The 17,250-nt window shown below is 35.1% G+C and overlaps 1 non-coding gene and 1 pseudogene across 1 annotated transcript; one reads left to right on the top strand and one right to left on the bottom strand.

The window, feature by feature from the left end:
- The first annotated feature begins 866 nt into the window (after window positions 1-866).
- On the top strand, window positions 867-940 carry TRNAP-UGG (transfer RNA proline (anticodon UGG)). The gene has a single exon. It is a non-coding gene; the product is annotated as a tRNA-Pro (tRNA).
- A 4,252-nt stretch (window positions 941-5,192) lies between these two features.
- Window positions 5,193-17,030, bottom strand: LOC100261524 (exopolygalacturonase-like; annotated as a pseudogene).
- Window positions 17,031-17,250: the final 220 nt, after the last annotated feature.

Genomic DNA, 17,250 nt, shown 5'->3' with positions numbered 1-17,250 from the left:
TTCAAATGATGTTTGAACATCCTGGCAGCCCAAAGAAAAATAAAACAGAGTGTTGCAAGGTGCACATCATGAATTTACATCCGTGGCCCCACCATCAACTACAAGATATTTCCAATTGTAATGCCTTAGATATTTTCTAGCATCATTTAATGCAACCTCATAAGAAGTCGGAATTATAGGAAATTTGGGGCTAATTTTTCCTGGCATATACTTCATTCGTATTTGATCTCTTTCTTTCCTATTGCCATGGTAGATGATTGCAATTATTGAAGGCACAAACCTTGCTATTTCATTTGCCCAGTTTGAGAGAGTAGAAAGAGGAGCAATGACCAATTAGGGGCCATCTAACCCCTTTCCTATTTTCCCCACACCGATCAAAGAGATATTTCTCGGCATTCAAACTCAATGCTGCATAAATGGGATGAGAACCACATAGCTGAAACGCCGCTCAATAGAAACAGACCAATAACGGTTTGCCATTTCACAAATTCTTCACTCTTCCTTCTCCATAGGAAGAAAAAAAAAAATACACAAACACTTATTCCCCAAAATCCCCCTTTTGAGGTTTTCACTGTAAAAAAGCCTCAATTTGGAATAATTGTTGGAGACTTAAATGGTGGATATGCAAGCATGATAACTTATATGCTGTTCTATATCTCCATGAATCTAGGAACTTTTGCTTGCATTGTATCATTTGGTCTACGTATCGGAACTGATTCGGTCCGATTTGGGTGCCCATTTAATTTAAGCGCCAAATAGAACCCATCATTTTGAGATATTGATAAGGTGAATACCCAGTCTATTCAATGCTAGGATGTGGAAAACAAGACAGGTATTCTCTACAATGACACTGTAGACCAATTGAAAGGGATGTAGCGCAGCTTGGTAGCGCGTTTGTTTTGGGTACAAAATGTCACGGGTTCAAATCCTGTCATCCCTACCTATTACTTCTCCTCTGAGCAGTAACGAAGAATCAATTGAGATCAATTAAAATTGGATATACATAATTTTTCATTTTATGATACTATAATAGTATATGCATACAAGATGTGTAAACTCCAGAGTATATATTTTCACAGGTCGAAGTAAGAAAGACACTTAAGGTACCCGACACTTTAGAGACACAGATGAGCCACAAATTTCACTGGCACAATCAAATCTTCAGGCAAAAACACATACAGTTGAAGAAACATATAAAGAAAGCATCAGAGGGAATAAAAATATAGGAAATTGAGTGCACAAAAGGGGCTACGAATGTAAAATTCACCGGCAAGGCAATCGATGCAGCGAATCGAAATAAAATATCGGGATGTATTGCGCTGGAAAAGTTATCAAATTCAACAAAAACTAATCTCACCTGAAGGGCAGCTTTTCAAAGGAAAGCTCGCCTGACTCTGAGCTCTGTTTTCTGCTCCCTCCAGGAAATCCTCTATCCCCAAGCTATCCACCCTCACTAGTTTCTTCTCAAGCTCCTCAAATTTTCCTCCAGGCAAGATTGCTTCTCCAACCAAGCCCCGAAAAATTTTCGGAATCCTCTTAAACGCCAGAAAAACCTCCTATCCTTTCTTCTTTCTTCTCTCTGTTTCCGGACCCCCTCCCCCACGAAAACTAGCTCACCCCCCTAAAAACATGAAGACACTCCCCTCTGTTTTTCTTCTCCCACGAGTCTTCACCTGCTCCCTGCTACCACCATGCCATCTTTGCCACATGTCCCATGCGGCTCGCCCCCTCCAGAAAGAGGTCCCCCCACTTCAAAAAATGAAAAATTTTCAATTCCCAGGTCGTCTGCAAAAGGGGTCTACAGAAAATTTTTCTTGACCATCTTCAAATTTGAGAAATATGATAATCTTCATGTTTAGAGATAACCTATTTTATCAGGGATGTTGCTTTTTCAATATTATTCCATAGAACATTATTTTAGTTTGTTAATGTTGTATTTTCTTTAAATGGTTTGTCTATGTTTTGAATTTTTTTTAATCTAGTTTGAGTGATATGTTTTATATAAGGACATTAATTTTACATTATAAGTATATTAATTTTATATTTTAACGCATAGTTATAGATTACATAATTATTGTAAAGTACATAAATTTTTTATAGTAATTTAAACAATTCTTTTATATATATATATTGGTCATTCTTATAAAATGGGAAATCCCTTGTTTAGGAAAAAAAAATATTTATATATTCTTTTCCTTTCCTATTTTTCCTATGATAATTGTTATTATCATCCATTTGATGCTTAGGGCTTTGAACCAGAGAGGTTTCCAACACTTTAACAATCTTATTTCCTTTTCTTGTGTAATCATATTTCCTAAACAAAAATTTCATTTAATATACTGGTTAATTTTATATTTTAAGCATGATTGCAAGGTTCCCTACATCTATTGAGAAATTATACTCAATGTATGTGCATGGCATGTGAGCCTTTACTAGTAAGTATTAAAAGAACTAGAAAATCATTATCCCTCATAAAGCCAATTGTAACCATCTTTAAAAGTATAGAAAGAGTAGCATCCATGTATTGTGAAAGTGATCTACTCTATCTTCTTTCCTATCAAACATAGAAGGTATTTATTTTCCCTACAAATAATCAAATAAGAATTTATTAATTATTTGAAATCCACCATAGAAAAAGATTAACATTAGGCTTGAACAATAATTTTCAATAGTTGAAACCTTCAAGCAAACAATTTATATTAATGTTTAAAAATATCATTAGAATATGCTACAAATAGGATAAATATGCCCATAAATGTTTAAATAAATCTATAGAACTCCTATGTAGATCTTTGCAATATAAGTGTTAAATTAATCAAGGTAAACGTTCTCATTAGGTACAAGAACTCCTAAAATGCCTGATCCATGAACTCCAACTGCAAAACTCGTGACACTATTTTCCTTTCGAATGTGCAAGTATTCCAAAGATCAATTTGAACCACAAAGATGAAATAGATTTCCATTTTAATTTTAGAAGAGAATCTGACTTAGAAAATGATTTGGAGTTTTGATTCGAATAGCATAAATTTCATATTTGTACAAGAGATAAATTGGAATTTTGATTTGTCAGGGTAAAAGAGAAAAACATATTTGGATTTTGATTTCTAATCGAGAATCTACTTGATAATCAATTTTGTTAGCCCAAGTGTTTTCCTAATTAGGTTTTGATGATAACAAACTATGGTTAAGTTACTAATTGGTTTGATTTGTAAATAATCTCAAGTATTAATTTGGAAATTCATCAAATGACCTAATGGATACAAAATCAAGACGTTTGGAAGACCTTTATTCATAGGAAACAAATGTAAGATGAATGCATGGGTGCACTTAGGGTTTACATATCATTTCATGCATATTTGGAAAACTCGGTTTGTTCTTTAAAGTTACAGTTTCATTAAAACCCAAGTTTTATCAAATGTACCTTAGGTAAAACGTTTCAAAATTGGCATATTAATTAACCTAAAGACCTTGCCTAAGTGTTAGAAGAGAAAAGAATAGAAAAAAATAGGTTTTTGAGGCCAAAATGTTGAACCGATCAAGGCACTGAGCCAATCGGCTCAATCGGCCAAGGTACCGGTCGACTAGTTCCCTTTGCCCGGTCGAGGAGTGCAAAAACACTCTCTCTCTTCCAGTAGCCTTCCCTTCCTGGTCGACCTCCGGTTGAGGTCCGGTTGAAGCAACGGTAACCTGCCAAAACATTAAATGTTCCAACTGTTAGTGAATCGATCGATCCTCAACTTGACTGGTTGAGGCTGCTTTTTGTTTTTCTTGGCTCCCAAGGTTAGAAACCTATAAATTGAGAGCTCCACTTTATTTATGACATAGAAAACACTTGCATTTATTTGTCTACTCACTTGTTCTTGCCTTAAAAACTCTCATTTCTTTCTTAGTGCATTAAATCTTCACTTGCATATCCTTTAGTGCACCTTTGTGATTCATCCTAGCTTTGATTTGTATTTTAGCTATCATTGAGCTAGGTTGAGGGATTCATTCTTGTAAAATTGAGTGTTAAAGCCTTCAAGTGAGTTGAATCTTGAAGAGATTGTGTAAGAGCCCATTGGATTCGGAATTCAAGTGTAAAAGAGATTAGAAGCTTGGTTGAAGCTTCAAGTTAGTGGAACCCCCACTCAGTTAGGAGCTTGAGGAGAGTGGACGTAGGCAAGGAAGTGCCGAACCACTATAAAATCTTACTTTGATATCTCTAACTTTATCTCTTTATATTTTCTTCTATTGTGCTTGAATTTGTTGTGTTGAAAAAGATTTTGAAAAACCCAATTCACCCCTCTCTTGGGTGTTTTTCTCTTTTAATATTAGCCTTTATTTTCTCAAATTTGAAACTCGAGTTCATTTTTATTTTCCAAATTATCTAGAACCTTTTAAAACTTCAAAACACTTGAAATATATGATCAATATTCCTCATCAACTCAAATACATGGGGATAAATGTGGAGTATGTATGTATTGTAATACTAGAGAACAAAATTAGGGGTCTAGAAATATGAGGTCAATTGTTTGTTTGTGATAATTTGATATATGGAGTATGTCCATTATTATTCAAAATAAGTGTTATTTCTCATATATAGTGATTTTGAAATGTGGCAAAGATGAAGTGGTTAAATAGTATGATGCCATGGTATGAAGGATGTGGTTAAATAGCCTCCAAGTGGAGTACATTAGCCAAGCGCTTTGACTAATTGTGACGAATCAAAGGAGTCATTGCATCAATGGAAGGTGAATTGGATGTGGCAGGATGTGGCTACCACACAGAAATAAAAAAAGGCAATGAAGAGAAAGAAAGAAAGAGATTTCAAAGGTGGTGAAGAGAGAGAAGAAGAAAGGGATTTGAATTTAGAAGGTTCTTTATTATATATATATTTTTTCTATTTGATTTGAGAGATAATGAAGGCTACTTTTACAAATTATGGGTTATTTTACTTACCCCTTTTAATTAAATATTCCTATAGAAAACCAAATTCGGAAGAATGACTAACCTTTTTTAAAAACATAAAATGTAACCTCTTTTGGAGAAAAATAATCTTTAATAATTTATAAATCCCTATTTATTGTGTTTTACTTTTACTATGTGGAGGTGGTTTTTCAGCAATCAACTAGAAAACACATGAGGTAGCTATATAAAAATCGTAGAAGCAGTACAATTTGTTCAGACTTTGAAAGAAGATTTAAGTAGCTTAATTAGGCACAAGTCCTTGGCAGTTGCGTGCCGAGTAGATTTGGCTTAATGTTTTTACATTGTGACATGGTAGGGCCTTCGCTTCCATTGTATTTCAAGTTGATGTCACCAAGCTCGACGTCTTGGCATGGTACTTCCTGGCTGCAAACAAGCTTGACAGCAACCTAAGTTGAGGTAGTGCCTCAGATGTTTCTGAAGCTAACATTGTTGAGCTTAATGCGTGATGGAATCTAGAAACAATGGAAAGTTACAGCCTGTTTGACTATGTGATTTAAAAACAGTTTTTTGTTTTTAAAAATAGAAAAATGTTTTGAAAAATTCCTAATATTGTTTAGCTATTGTTTTCTAGAAATAATTTTTTTTTTTTAAAATGAGATAGAGAACAATTTTTAGAGAACAAGTAGAAATCGTTTTCATTAGTTTGAAAAACTATTTTTTGTTCTTTAACTTAAAAACAGTTTTTAAAAATAAGTTTTAGAAAACATGACCAAATGAACCCTTAATTTCTAGACCGATGAAAATGAAGGGAAAAATGGGAAAAATGGGAAAAATAAGCAATAAAAATGACACTTTTCATTTCCTTTAAAAGTACCTTCAAGTTGCATTGGTTATGGGGGCAGTACTCTTGATCTATGATTATGGGATTGCCAACATTATTCATAGCAATATCTTCAAAATGCATTTCAAAGGCAGTGCCTTGATGGGAAGCAGGCCATGTCTTCACTCTCACGCCATTCTGGGTGTTGGTGAAGGTACAGTTCTTGACACTAATGCCAACCACAGGTTCTTCATTGGAGTACTTTCCAAGACTTCCCATGCTGATGCCATGTTCAGGCCCACAGGTTATACTTTGGATATTAATTTGCTCACTGCCATTACCAATTGAGACACAATCATCTCCGGTTTCTATGGTTGAATCGGTGATATTGATCCCTGAGGAACGTCCAATGTGATTTCCATCGATCTGTGTTAAGGCTCTCTTCTGGTGCACTAATTGCAATGTTGTAGAAAGTCAAATTCTTGCACCCTAAAAGATTAATATGAAACTGTTTGCTGTCTCTTGAAGTTATGTCGTTGACCATGCTATTGGTGATGAAGTTGAACCTCAGATTCTGTTATAGATATTTCAAGTCAAAAAAAGAGACACCAAAGCTTATACTGTCATGTCCTCATTATGCACACAAAATGAAAGAATTACACAAGAATATATATACATGAACTTACAATGGGAAGTTGGTTGCAATATGCAGAACGGGGGCTTTTTCTGCCCCATACAGTTTTTCCTTGGCCATAAAAAACTCCACCACCAAACAACGTGAATTGGTCGATTTGTTGGAAAGCAATCCAACCAGCTTCAGCCTTGAACCTGCTGGTATCCACCGGGGCCTTCATAGTGCCTTGGACAATGAAATTGATAGGAGCCTTGCAAGGGCCTCCAATGGTTATTTGGCCTAGTGCATATGTCCCTTCTGGAATCATAACTGTACTTGCCATAGGCGATGCACAAGCATTTCCGCAAGCTTTAAGTAAGGCCTAAGAAACATTCAATAGAGGACCCATTTAGCAGAAATTTAAGTTTAAGATATATCTTACAATATTATAATTGAATTGTCCTCGCCTGGCTGATATCGGAGTTTCCGTCAGCCCGGGCACCATATTTGGTAATGAAGAATTTGAAGAAAAATATGAAGAATTTGAAGACAAAATATGGAGGAACACCTCAATTCATTCTGTGATACCTCACTTTACAATGAATGAAAGCATAAATAAATAGCCTACGGATATGAGACAATTCCGGAATGGAATTTCCCTTACATGGAAAGTGAATAAACTCTTACATGGGAAGTGAATAAACTACTCTTACATGGGAAGTGAATAAACTACTCTTACATGGAAAGTGAATAAACTACCTTGCTAGAATTACTCCTAAATCAATTATAATAAAGGCTGTACATTACACTAATTAGGGAAGTAAACAGAGGATGCTGGCTTGATTTCCAACACTCCCCCTCAAGCCGCGTTGTAGATGTTGATCATTCCAAGTTTTTCTGTCAGATCTTCGAAGTTAACTCGAGCAAGAGCTTTTGTGAGAATGTCAGCCGTTTGACAGTTTGTCGGAGTGTAGCTGACTTTGAAAACTCCTTCTTCAATCTTTTCCTTGATAAAGTGTCGATCTATCTCCACGTGCTTAGTTCGATCATGATGAACCGGATTCTTAGCGATACTGATGGCAACTTGATTGTCGCAGTATAACACCACGGGATGCTTCAATGGAACCCGTAATTCTTCTAACAGCCTGTTCAACCAGATTCCTTCGCAGATACCTTGTGCCATAGCACGAAATTCTGCCTCAGCACTGCTACGGGCTACCACTGACTGTTTCTTGCTTCGCCATGTAACCAAGTTCCCCCAGACAAATGAACAATAGCCTGAAGTTGATCTCCGATCAGTCACTGAACCTGCCCAATCTGCATCTGAAAAAATCTCAATCTCTTTATTTGTTGTTCTTTGAAAGAAGAGACCCTTTCCCGGTGTCATCTTGAGGTATCTCAATATTCTGATCACAGCAGTCATGTGTTTTTCGGTTGGATTATTCATGAATTGACTTACCACACTAACGGAGAAGCCGATGTCTGGCCTTGTATGAGAAAGATAGATGAGTTTCCCCACAAGACGTTGATATCTTCCTTTATCAACTGGCGCACTTCCATCACTTTCTTCCAGTTTGACAGTTGTATCCATAGGTGTTTCTGCCGGCTTGCATCCTAGCATTCCTGTTTCATTCAATAAGTCCAGAACGTATTTGCGTTGTGAGACTGCTATACCTTTCTTTGACCTAGCAATCTCCATTCCGAGAAAGTACTTGAGGTTTCCAAGATCCTTGATCTCAAATTCCTTTGTCAGTAATTTTTTAAGTAAGTCAATTTTCTCTTCATGATCACCTGTCAAAATTATGTCGTCCACATATACAATGATAATTGCCAGTTTCCCTTTTGGGAAGTGTTTCACAAATAATGTGTGATCGGATTGACATTGAACGAATCCGTACCCTTTCACTACCTTAGTGAACCGTTCAAACCAGGCCCTGGGAGATTGTTTGAGACCATACAAGGATTTTCGGAGTCTGCAAACCTTGTTGAAATTTGATGTCGTCTCAAGTCCAGCAGGAATGTCCATGTAAACTTCTTCCTCTAAGTCACCATTGAGGAAGGCATTCTTCACATCAAGTTGGTGAAGAGACCAATCGAGATTAGCTGCCAAGGATAAAAGTACACGAACAGTATTGAGCTTGGCAACTGGAGCAAAAGTTTCTTGATAGTCAATGCCATAAGATTGGGTGAATCCTTTGGCAACCAACCGAGCCTTATACCTGTCCACATTACCATCTGCCTTGTACTTTACTGTGAAAATCCACTTACACCCAACTGGTTTCTTACCTCTTGGGAGGTCAGTAATTTCCCACGTACCATTCTTTTCTAGCGCCCAAACTTCCTCATCGACTGCCGCCTTCCACTTAGGATACTTGAAAGCTTCCTGAATATTCTGAGGAACTTGTATCTCTGTGATGCTAGAAGTGAATGCACGAAACGTAGGTGATAACTTATCATAAGAAATAAAATTTCCAATGGGATGCTGAGTGCATGATCTAACTCCTTTCCTCCAAGCTATGGGCATATTAAGAATATCATTTTCTAACTCGGAATCAACAGTACCATCAGGAGCGTTGTTACCTGGAAGTTTGCTTGGATTAGGACCCGGTTCTGCCTCATGGGTTTGTTGAGAAAGTGCTCTTTCCTCCGTTTCCTCTTGGATGTGCTCCTTATCCCACAAGTCAACAATGGACTCGGGTTGATTAAATGACTCTGGAGGAATGTGATTTTCAGTGGTGATGGGTGACTCACTGAATGACTCAAGATCCCAAAATTGATATTCCTGGGTTGAATTCTCCCCCTGAATATCGTTTTTGGGATAGTAAGGCTGGGTTTCAAAAAAGGTGACATCCATTGAATTGTAGAATTTTCTTGTGACCGGAGAGTAACACTTATACCCTTTTTGATTTGAAGAATATCCAAGAAAGATGCACTTGAGTGACCTAGGATCAAGTTTACTTCTATGTTGTTGATTGATATGAACAAAGACAGAGCACCCGAAAATTTTGGGTGGGACGGTGGAGATGAGACGAGTAGTCGGAAAGGATTTTAGGAGTGTTTGACAAGGTGTTTGGAATTTTAGTACCCTAGACGGCATCCTATTGATGAGGTAGGCTGCCGTAAGGACAGCTTGCCCCCAGAATAATTTTGGAACATTCATGGAGAACATTAGTGATCTAGCCACCTCTAACAAATGCCTATTTTTCCTTTCAGCGATTCCGTTTTGTTGTGGGTATCAACACATGAACTTAAGTGAACTATCCCTTCTTGTGCTAGAAATTCTCCTAGAATGGAGTTGAAATAATCCCTAGCATTATCAGACTTTAGAATTTGTATTTTTGACTGGAATTGGGTCTGAATCATATTTTTAAAATTTTTGAAAATTTGACTCGTTTCAGATTTTTCTTTCATGAGGAATACCCAAGTTAATCTAGTGTGATCATCTATGAATGAGACAAACCACCTAGTACCAGTTACATTTTTTATTCTTGACGGACCCTAGATATCGCTATGAATCATTGAGAATGGACTAGACTCTTTATAGGGTTGAATGGGAAAATGAGACCGGACTTGCTTTGATAATTGACAGATTTCACACTCAAAGGATTTTGGATTTTTATTAAATAATGAAGGAAATAAATGCTTGAGATACATAACATTTGGATGACCTAAGCGATAGTGCCACAACCTAATTGCACTATCGTTATTTTGACATGAAACCGAAAAAGAATTACTACCAACTGTCATTTGAGGTTGTTCTTGTGGATCGTGGCGCTCCTTAAGGATGTAGAGTCCAGAGCATTCCTCAGCATTGCCAATCGTCTTCCCTGAATCCAAATCCTGAAATTCACAGTGAGTGGAGGAAAAATTAGTAATACACCTCTTTTCCTTAGTGAGTTTACTAATTGACAATAGATTACAGTCCAAGTTAGGAACAAGGAGAACAGAGTTGAGAGTAAGATCCCTTGATAGCACAACTGAACCTGTTCCGACAACCTTTGATAGTGAACCATCTGCTATTCGGACTGTTAAATTATTTGGACATGAGCTATATGTATCAAAAATTGTCGCATCTCCCGTCATATGATCAGATGCTCCTGAGTCCACTATCCAAGGTTTTTTACGTTTCTTACCAGCAGTGAAGGCACTCAAAAAATTACCTTTGTGAGCCAAGGTTCCGGAACCAATGACCTGGTTGGAAGATGAGCCAGTTTGTGACTGTACTGACAAAAGAGGAGACAGTAGTTTCTGAAGCATCTCCATTAAAGATGAAGACGATGAGACAGGATTAAACCTGCTCTGATACCATGAAGAATTTGAAGAAAAATATGAAGAATTTGAAGACAAAATATGGAGGAACACCTCAATTCATTCTGTGATACCTCACTTTACAATGAATGAAAGCATAAATAAATAGCCTACGGATATGAGACAATTCCGGAATGGAATTTCCCTTACATGGAAAGTGAATAAACTCTTACATGGGAAGTGAATAAACTACTCTTACATGGGAAGTGAATAAACTACTCTTACATGGAAAGTGAATAAACTACCTTGCTAGAATTACTCCTAAATCAATTATAATAAAGGTTGTACATTACACTAATTAGGGAAGTAAACAGAGGATGCTGGCTTGATTTCCAACAGGTAACATCAAAAATGATATCACCAGACACTTTTGCAGCAGATGCTAGCAATAGCAGAAGAGAGGTTGCTGTGATATTCAATTTTAGGTCCATCTTTTCCTTGTCTCTCTCTTCTCCTTTGTTTGGTAAAACTTGTAAGCAATTAACAATAGTGAAACCTCATTCTTCTCAAACCATTTTATAGTGTAATTGGAGAATCTCAACACCAATAAAACATTTAAACAATTACTATCTAATTAAGTTTTATAGTTTCAAATAGGTTGTGATGTTTGGGTCAACTTCCCTCTTATTAGTGGCCTTAACTGTCTCAAATTTTATGCTCTAAATCCTTTTTTGACGAGTTTTTTTAAGGCTGATCACAACCTCTCAATGACTAAGTAAAAAGATTAAAGTGCAAAGAATAGTTGATATGAAGATTTTTCCTAATTATAGAGGAAATCTTATTAGCTGCTTACAAGTAATTGTGAAGGTGGCCTTTGAGAAACTTTCTTAATTAGACTTGTATTGATATCTATCTTCTGCCATTTTATTACAATGCTATTAGTAATACTATATTTTAATGGTTCCAAGTAAAAACAATGTCTAGGCATACATGCCATTTAAAACCTGCATTGTACCATATAATGTGATAAGTTCCAATTGTATTAGAGAGAGAGAAGATATAATTTATTCTTCATACATTTTGCATTTTTCTCCCAAATTTTCTTAATTTCTTCTATAACTCTGGATCTGCAAATCATTACAACCTCAAGGAGTTACCAAACCTTGAATTCCAACTTTTGGAAAACTTTCATAGGAATATTTTCCAAGTAAGCATCCTTCACATATATAATTGATCCAAATGATTTGTAGAGGGCAATCCTTATACCATTTTTTTCTTGATCAACAATTTCAATCCTCCTAAATTAAGATGTTGATATCTTAAGTGGAAAATCTAGATGGGAACATTGACACAAAATTTTAGCAATTTTAATTACAGAAACATTATATTTCTTGTCATGACTACATTTGCAAGGAAGTCAACATATTGATATCTTATTGAGAGAACTTGATTTTTCTTATGAATATTATATCTTTTTTAAAAGTTAATCCAAACTTAATTAATTGTTTTTCATAATCTGCACATAATAGATATTTGAAATAAATTAATATCTTCCATTTTTTGAACAAATTAAGATTTTACCTTTGCCTTTTTTGAGAATTTTGAATAGATTCAAAAGTAACATTATTAGTGTTTGAATATTGATCAATTTCAAAGAAAATACTTTTGAAGCTACATATATGGCTGTTTTCACCATCGAGTGAATACCATGTATTTTTCTCCTTATTACTTTGTGTTTTATATGCCAAAAATAAAGTGGCTAGGTTTTTCTTTACCTATTTGTTTTAACATGATTGGCTTTTCTTTCCATATTGCTAGTAGTACTTTTTATTTCATACACATAATGACCAAATTTTTTATAGTTATAAGGTTGAACTTGAGATTTCTCATAACTTCTCCTTTCATTTTGTCTTTAGTTGTGCTCTCTTTCACATCTTCTTAAAAAATATGGGTTTTGACATTAGTGTTCTTGATTATTTGATGAAATAAAACCACATCTTTCTATGTTTACTTGGTCATAACCACTCCACGATCGTTTTGACTTCTTTTATTATTAAGATTTTCTTCAGTTTCTTGTCATTTAAGTTTTGTTTGAAGAACTTTTTCTTGGTTCTTTTTTAATCTGTCTTCATGCTACAATGAAAATCATTTTACTATCTAATGAGCACAACAACCAAACTTTGAATCTAATAGACTGAATTATTTGTTCAGTCACACAAGTATGATTTAAAATTTTAATTGTTTCATTTTAGTTGATTCATGGCTGATCACTATAACTCTTGAAAAATTAATGGGAGATTGATTCTACTTCTTTTATGGTCAAACTTTTAAATTCTCCTCTAAGGGTACAAAGACATACTTTTCTTAATTAATCAATTTCTTTATGTGCATTTTCTAATATCGTCCATGCTTTCTTGGTAGTGCATGGTTGCATTTGGAAAATTTCCAAACATGCCTTTATCTATTGCTTGATAGATAAGGGTAAGAGCTTTCTTCTTCCCTCCCTTTTGGCATTTTTTTTTTTTTTTGTTTTCCATATACCTTTCAAAAAATTACTTTGATTTTAGAATAGTGGTTTTATGTCAAGGCTCTTTGTTTATAGCCTTCATCTACAACCTTTCATACATCTTGTGAATCAAGTAAAGTCTTTATCTTCATACTCCAATTATTGTAATTATTTTTATTGAGCTAAAAGACTTATAACAAATATATCCTACTTGTCATTTTTTTCTCACGACCTAATTTGTTCAAGGAATAAAGTTGAGAACACATAAACAAATCCATAGAGAGAAATAAGTAATGGAGAAAAATCAAGAAAATGACATTACTTTCCACCATTCTTGTTCAACTATCATACTAACTCCTTTTTTTTTTTTTTTTTTTTTTATGGACACCTTTATCTAACAAATAGACTCTTAATAACAAAAAGTATAAAAAATAACTTGCAGGACTTATGTATAAACATATAATTAAATCAACCACTCAAATTTGTAAATATTCTAATTTACTTTTATAAAACAAAATCAAATCCTAATAATTGGGAACTTCCTAAACTCAAGGTTCCTTTCTAACAAGTTTTGAATGTAAATGAAAATAAGCAAAAATATGTAATTGAGTTAAGTAATTATATTTATTGTTTGGATGGTGGAAAGTGTGGAAGGGGAATGGTGAAGTGTTCCAAAAATCTATTTGAATTGAGGATGAAACCAATTCCCATTTCAATTTTAGATAAGAAATTGAGTTGAAAAATGTTAGGAAATAAACCTTCCAAAAGACCAAATTAATGAAGCGAATAAAAAAATGTGGAAATAATAACAAAATAGAGTAGAAAAAATAACATATGAAAATTTACATGGTTCACTCAAACTTTACGTGGTTCTCTCACTTGAAGAGTACTTACTTTATGTCTTCACACAAGATCAATGCAACAACTCATCTTTCTTCTTCTATGTTTGTAGGCCAATTGAAATCGAACATAACTTTAGTTTGTGAATTGTCACCGTCTTTGTTAGCATATATCTGGGATTTCATTTCCATCAATCTTCTCAAGTCTAAGAACTTTTTCCTCCAAAAGAGATCAAATGAAATGATACTTTGTTTGAATATGCTTCATTCTGGCATGGAAGGATGGTTCTTCACAAGTGAAACACACTCTGATTATTTGAATAAAAGACATTGTTCTCCTATTTTTCTCCTAGCTCTTCCAAGAAACCTTGAAGAGAAAATCATCTCCTTATTGGCTTTCGTAGTAACAATATATTCTGCTTCGGTAGTGGAGAGAGTTGCAACTTTCTTGAGAAACCCAACTCATTATAGTTCATTTAAGAGTATACACATATCTTTTAGTGCTCTTTCTGTTTTCGACATCTCCGGCACCTAGGTCACTATCAACAAAGCCTTCCAATTTCATATCCCCACTTCTTAAATAGAGTGACATTTTTTAGGTATTTTGAAAATATCTAAGGATCCATTTAACCGCTTCCTAGTGCATCTTACCATAATTGTTCATGTACCTGCTCACCACTCCTACTACTTGCACAATATCTAGTCTCATACAAACCATAACATATATCAAACTTCCAATGGTTGAAGCATAAGGAACTTTTTTGATGTGATCACGTTCTTCCTCTATTTTTGGTGATTGCTCTTTGGAAATTTTGAAATAGGCACCTAAAGACAGGCTCACTGATTTAGCATTCTACATGTTGAACCTAGAGAGTACTTTGTTGATGTACTCTACTTGTTACAACATCAAAGTCTTTGCTACTTTGTCCCTGCTAATCCTCATTAATTCCAAGAATCTAGTTTGTAGCACCTACATCTTTCATTGCAAACCGCCTCAATAATTTTCTTTTTAAGTTATTTATCTCTTGCATATCAGAACCTGCAATGAGCATATCATCTACATACAAAAGTAAAATAATAAAGTTGTCGTCAAACTTTTTTATATGACAACAATGATCTACTTGACATCTTGTAAAACCGTTGCTACTCATGAAGCTATTGAACTTTTTGTACCACTATCTTGGAGCCTGTTTCAGACCGTATAGAATCTTCTTCAGCTTGCACTTAAAGCTTTTTTTGCTTACGATCATGAAGCCTTTTGGTTGCATTATATAAATCTCTTCCTCTAAATCACCATGAAGGAACATTGTCTTCACATCTAACTGCTCAATATGCAAATTTTCTACAGCTACCATCTTTAGCACCAATCTGATTGTCATCAACTTCATTATTGGAGAGAAAATCTCAGCATAATCGATTCTTGCTTTCTATTGAAATCCTTTAACTACCATCCTAGTTTTGTAACGCTTGCTTCCATCATGCTCTTCTTTGATCTTGAAAACTCATTTGTTACGTAAAGCTTTCTTTCCTTTTGGTAGTTCAATCAAATCCTATGTCTTATTTGACATCAGGGAGTCCATCTCATATTTTATGGCATAATCCCACTTGACCGAATCCTTAACCTAAATTACTTCATCATAACACTCTAGTTCTATATTGTTAGTCAACAATAAATAATGCAAAGAAGGTGAATAACATTATATCAATTTAGGAGTTCTCAAGAAGTGTCTCACTTCTGCTACAGGAGTGTGTGGTTTTTCTTGAGATACTTCATTTATAGGATTCTTTTGATCCCCTGATTGTATTTCCTTCTTAGATTTTTCCTCAAACTTAATGTACTCTTTTTTTTTTTTTCAGTTTTGACTTTTGTGTTGATAGATTCTACAAATGACTTGTCCTTGTACATTGCTTTCTCATTGAAGATGATATCCCTGCTTCTGATGATTTTTTTATTTTCAAAATCCCAAAATCAGTAGCCAAATTCATTAATGCCATATCGAATAAAAGCACATTTCTTAGACTTTGTGTCGAGCTTGCTCCTTTTAGATAAGTCAATATGCACAAAAGAAATACAACCAAATAATCTCTAAAGTGAAAATTTCACCTCTTTATCGCTCTATACTTCCTTAGGTAACTTTTCTCCAAAAGGCACTAAAGGCTCATGGTTGATAAGGTAGGTCGCTATGCTAACAACTTTAGCCCAAAACATCTTAGGTAAGCCTGCATGTATTCTCATGCTTTTAACATGTTCATTGAGAGTTTTGTTCATGCGTTGTACTATACCATTATGCTAAGGTGTCTTTGGAATAGTTTTTTCCAATTTAATTCCATTGGCTACACAAAACTCATTAAGATTCTCGTCTTCGTACCTTCCTCCATTGTTGAACTTCAAATGCTTCACTTTCAAGCCCGTCTTGCTCTTACCATGGCTTTCCATTTCTTGAAAACATCACAAACTTTTGATTTCTTTTTCAGAAAATAAACCCATACTTTCCAAGTAAAGTCATCAATGAAGGTGACGTAGTAATATGAGCCTCCAATAGATGAAATTGGTGATGACCCCCACACATCTGTGTGAACTAGGTCTAACTTCTCTACTTTGGGTGGCTTGCCTATCTTTGAGAAATTGACCATTTTCTGTTTGCCGAAAATACAATCCTTGCATAGACCGATGTCTACTGATTTTAGATTTGGCAGCTTCCTCTTTGAAACAAGAACCTTCATCCTTGTCTCGCTCATATGATTGAGTCTCTACTGCTAGATTTTCTATTTCTCATATGATTCTACAATTGCAACAATATTCTCCATGCTAGAAGTAACATAGAGAGTACCATTCTTCTTTTCATAAGTTATGACTATAGTTTCCTTGGTGATCTTCCATTCACTCCCTAAGAAGGTTGTATGATGACCTTCTTGATCAGGTCGATCCACTGAGATTAAATTTCTTTTTAGACTAGGAATTAATCTCATGTCTTTCAACTTCCAGACAGTCCCATTTGGTCGCTTCACTTGAATATCGTCTTTCCTCATAATCTTCATGGTCCCATCATCAACCAGATAAACCTTCCCAAAATCACCATTGATGTAGTTCTCCATGATTTCGTAATGTGAGGTGTAGTGATATGATGCCCTATAATCCAAAATCCAAGATTCAACTAGACTATTGACACTTAGGATTAGAGCATCGCCAGTATCTTCGGCCACGTTCACGGATTCCTTTGCACTGCCATTGTTCTTTTTTGGTGCTCTGCAATCTCTCTTCAAGTGACCATTTTACCACAGTTCTAGCAGCTATTCTCTTTCTTCTTAGATCTAT

Source organism: Vitis vinifera, chromosome 19 (genome assembly GCF_030704535.1).
Source record: "Vitis vinifera cultivar Pinot Noir 40024 chromosome 19, ASM3070453v1".
Taxonomy (NCBI): domain Eukaryota; kingdom Viridiplantae; phylum Streptophyta; class Magnoliopsida; order Vitales; family Vitaceae; genus Vitis; species Vitis vinifera.
Note: the sequence above shows the minus strand (reverse complement) of the source record. Positions and strands in the feature narration are given on the sequence as shown.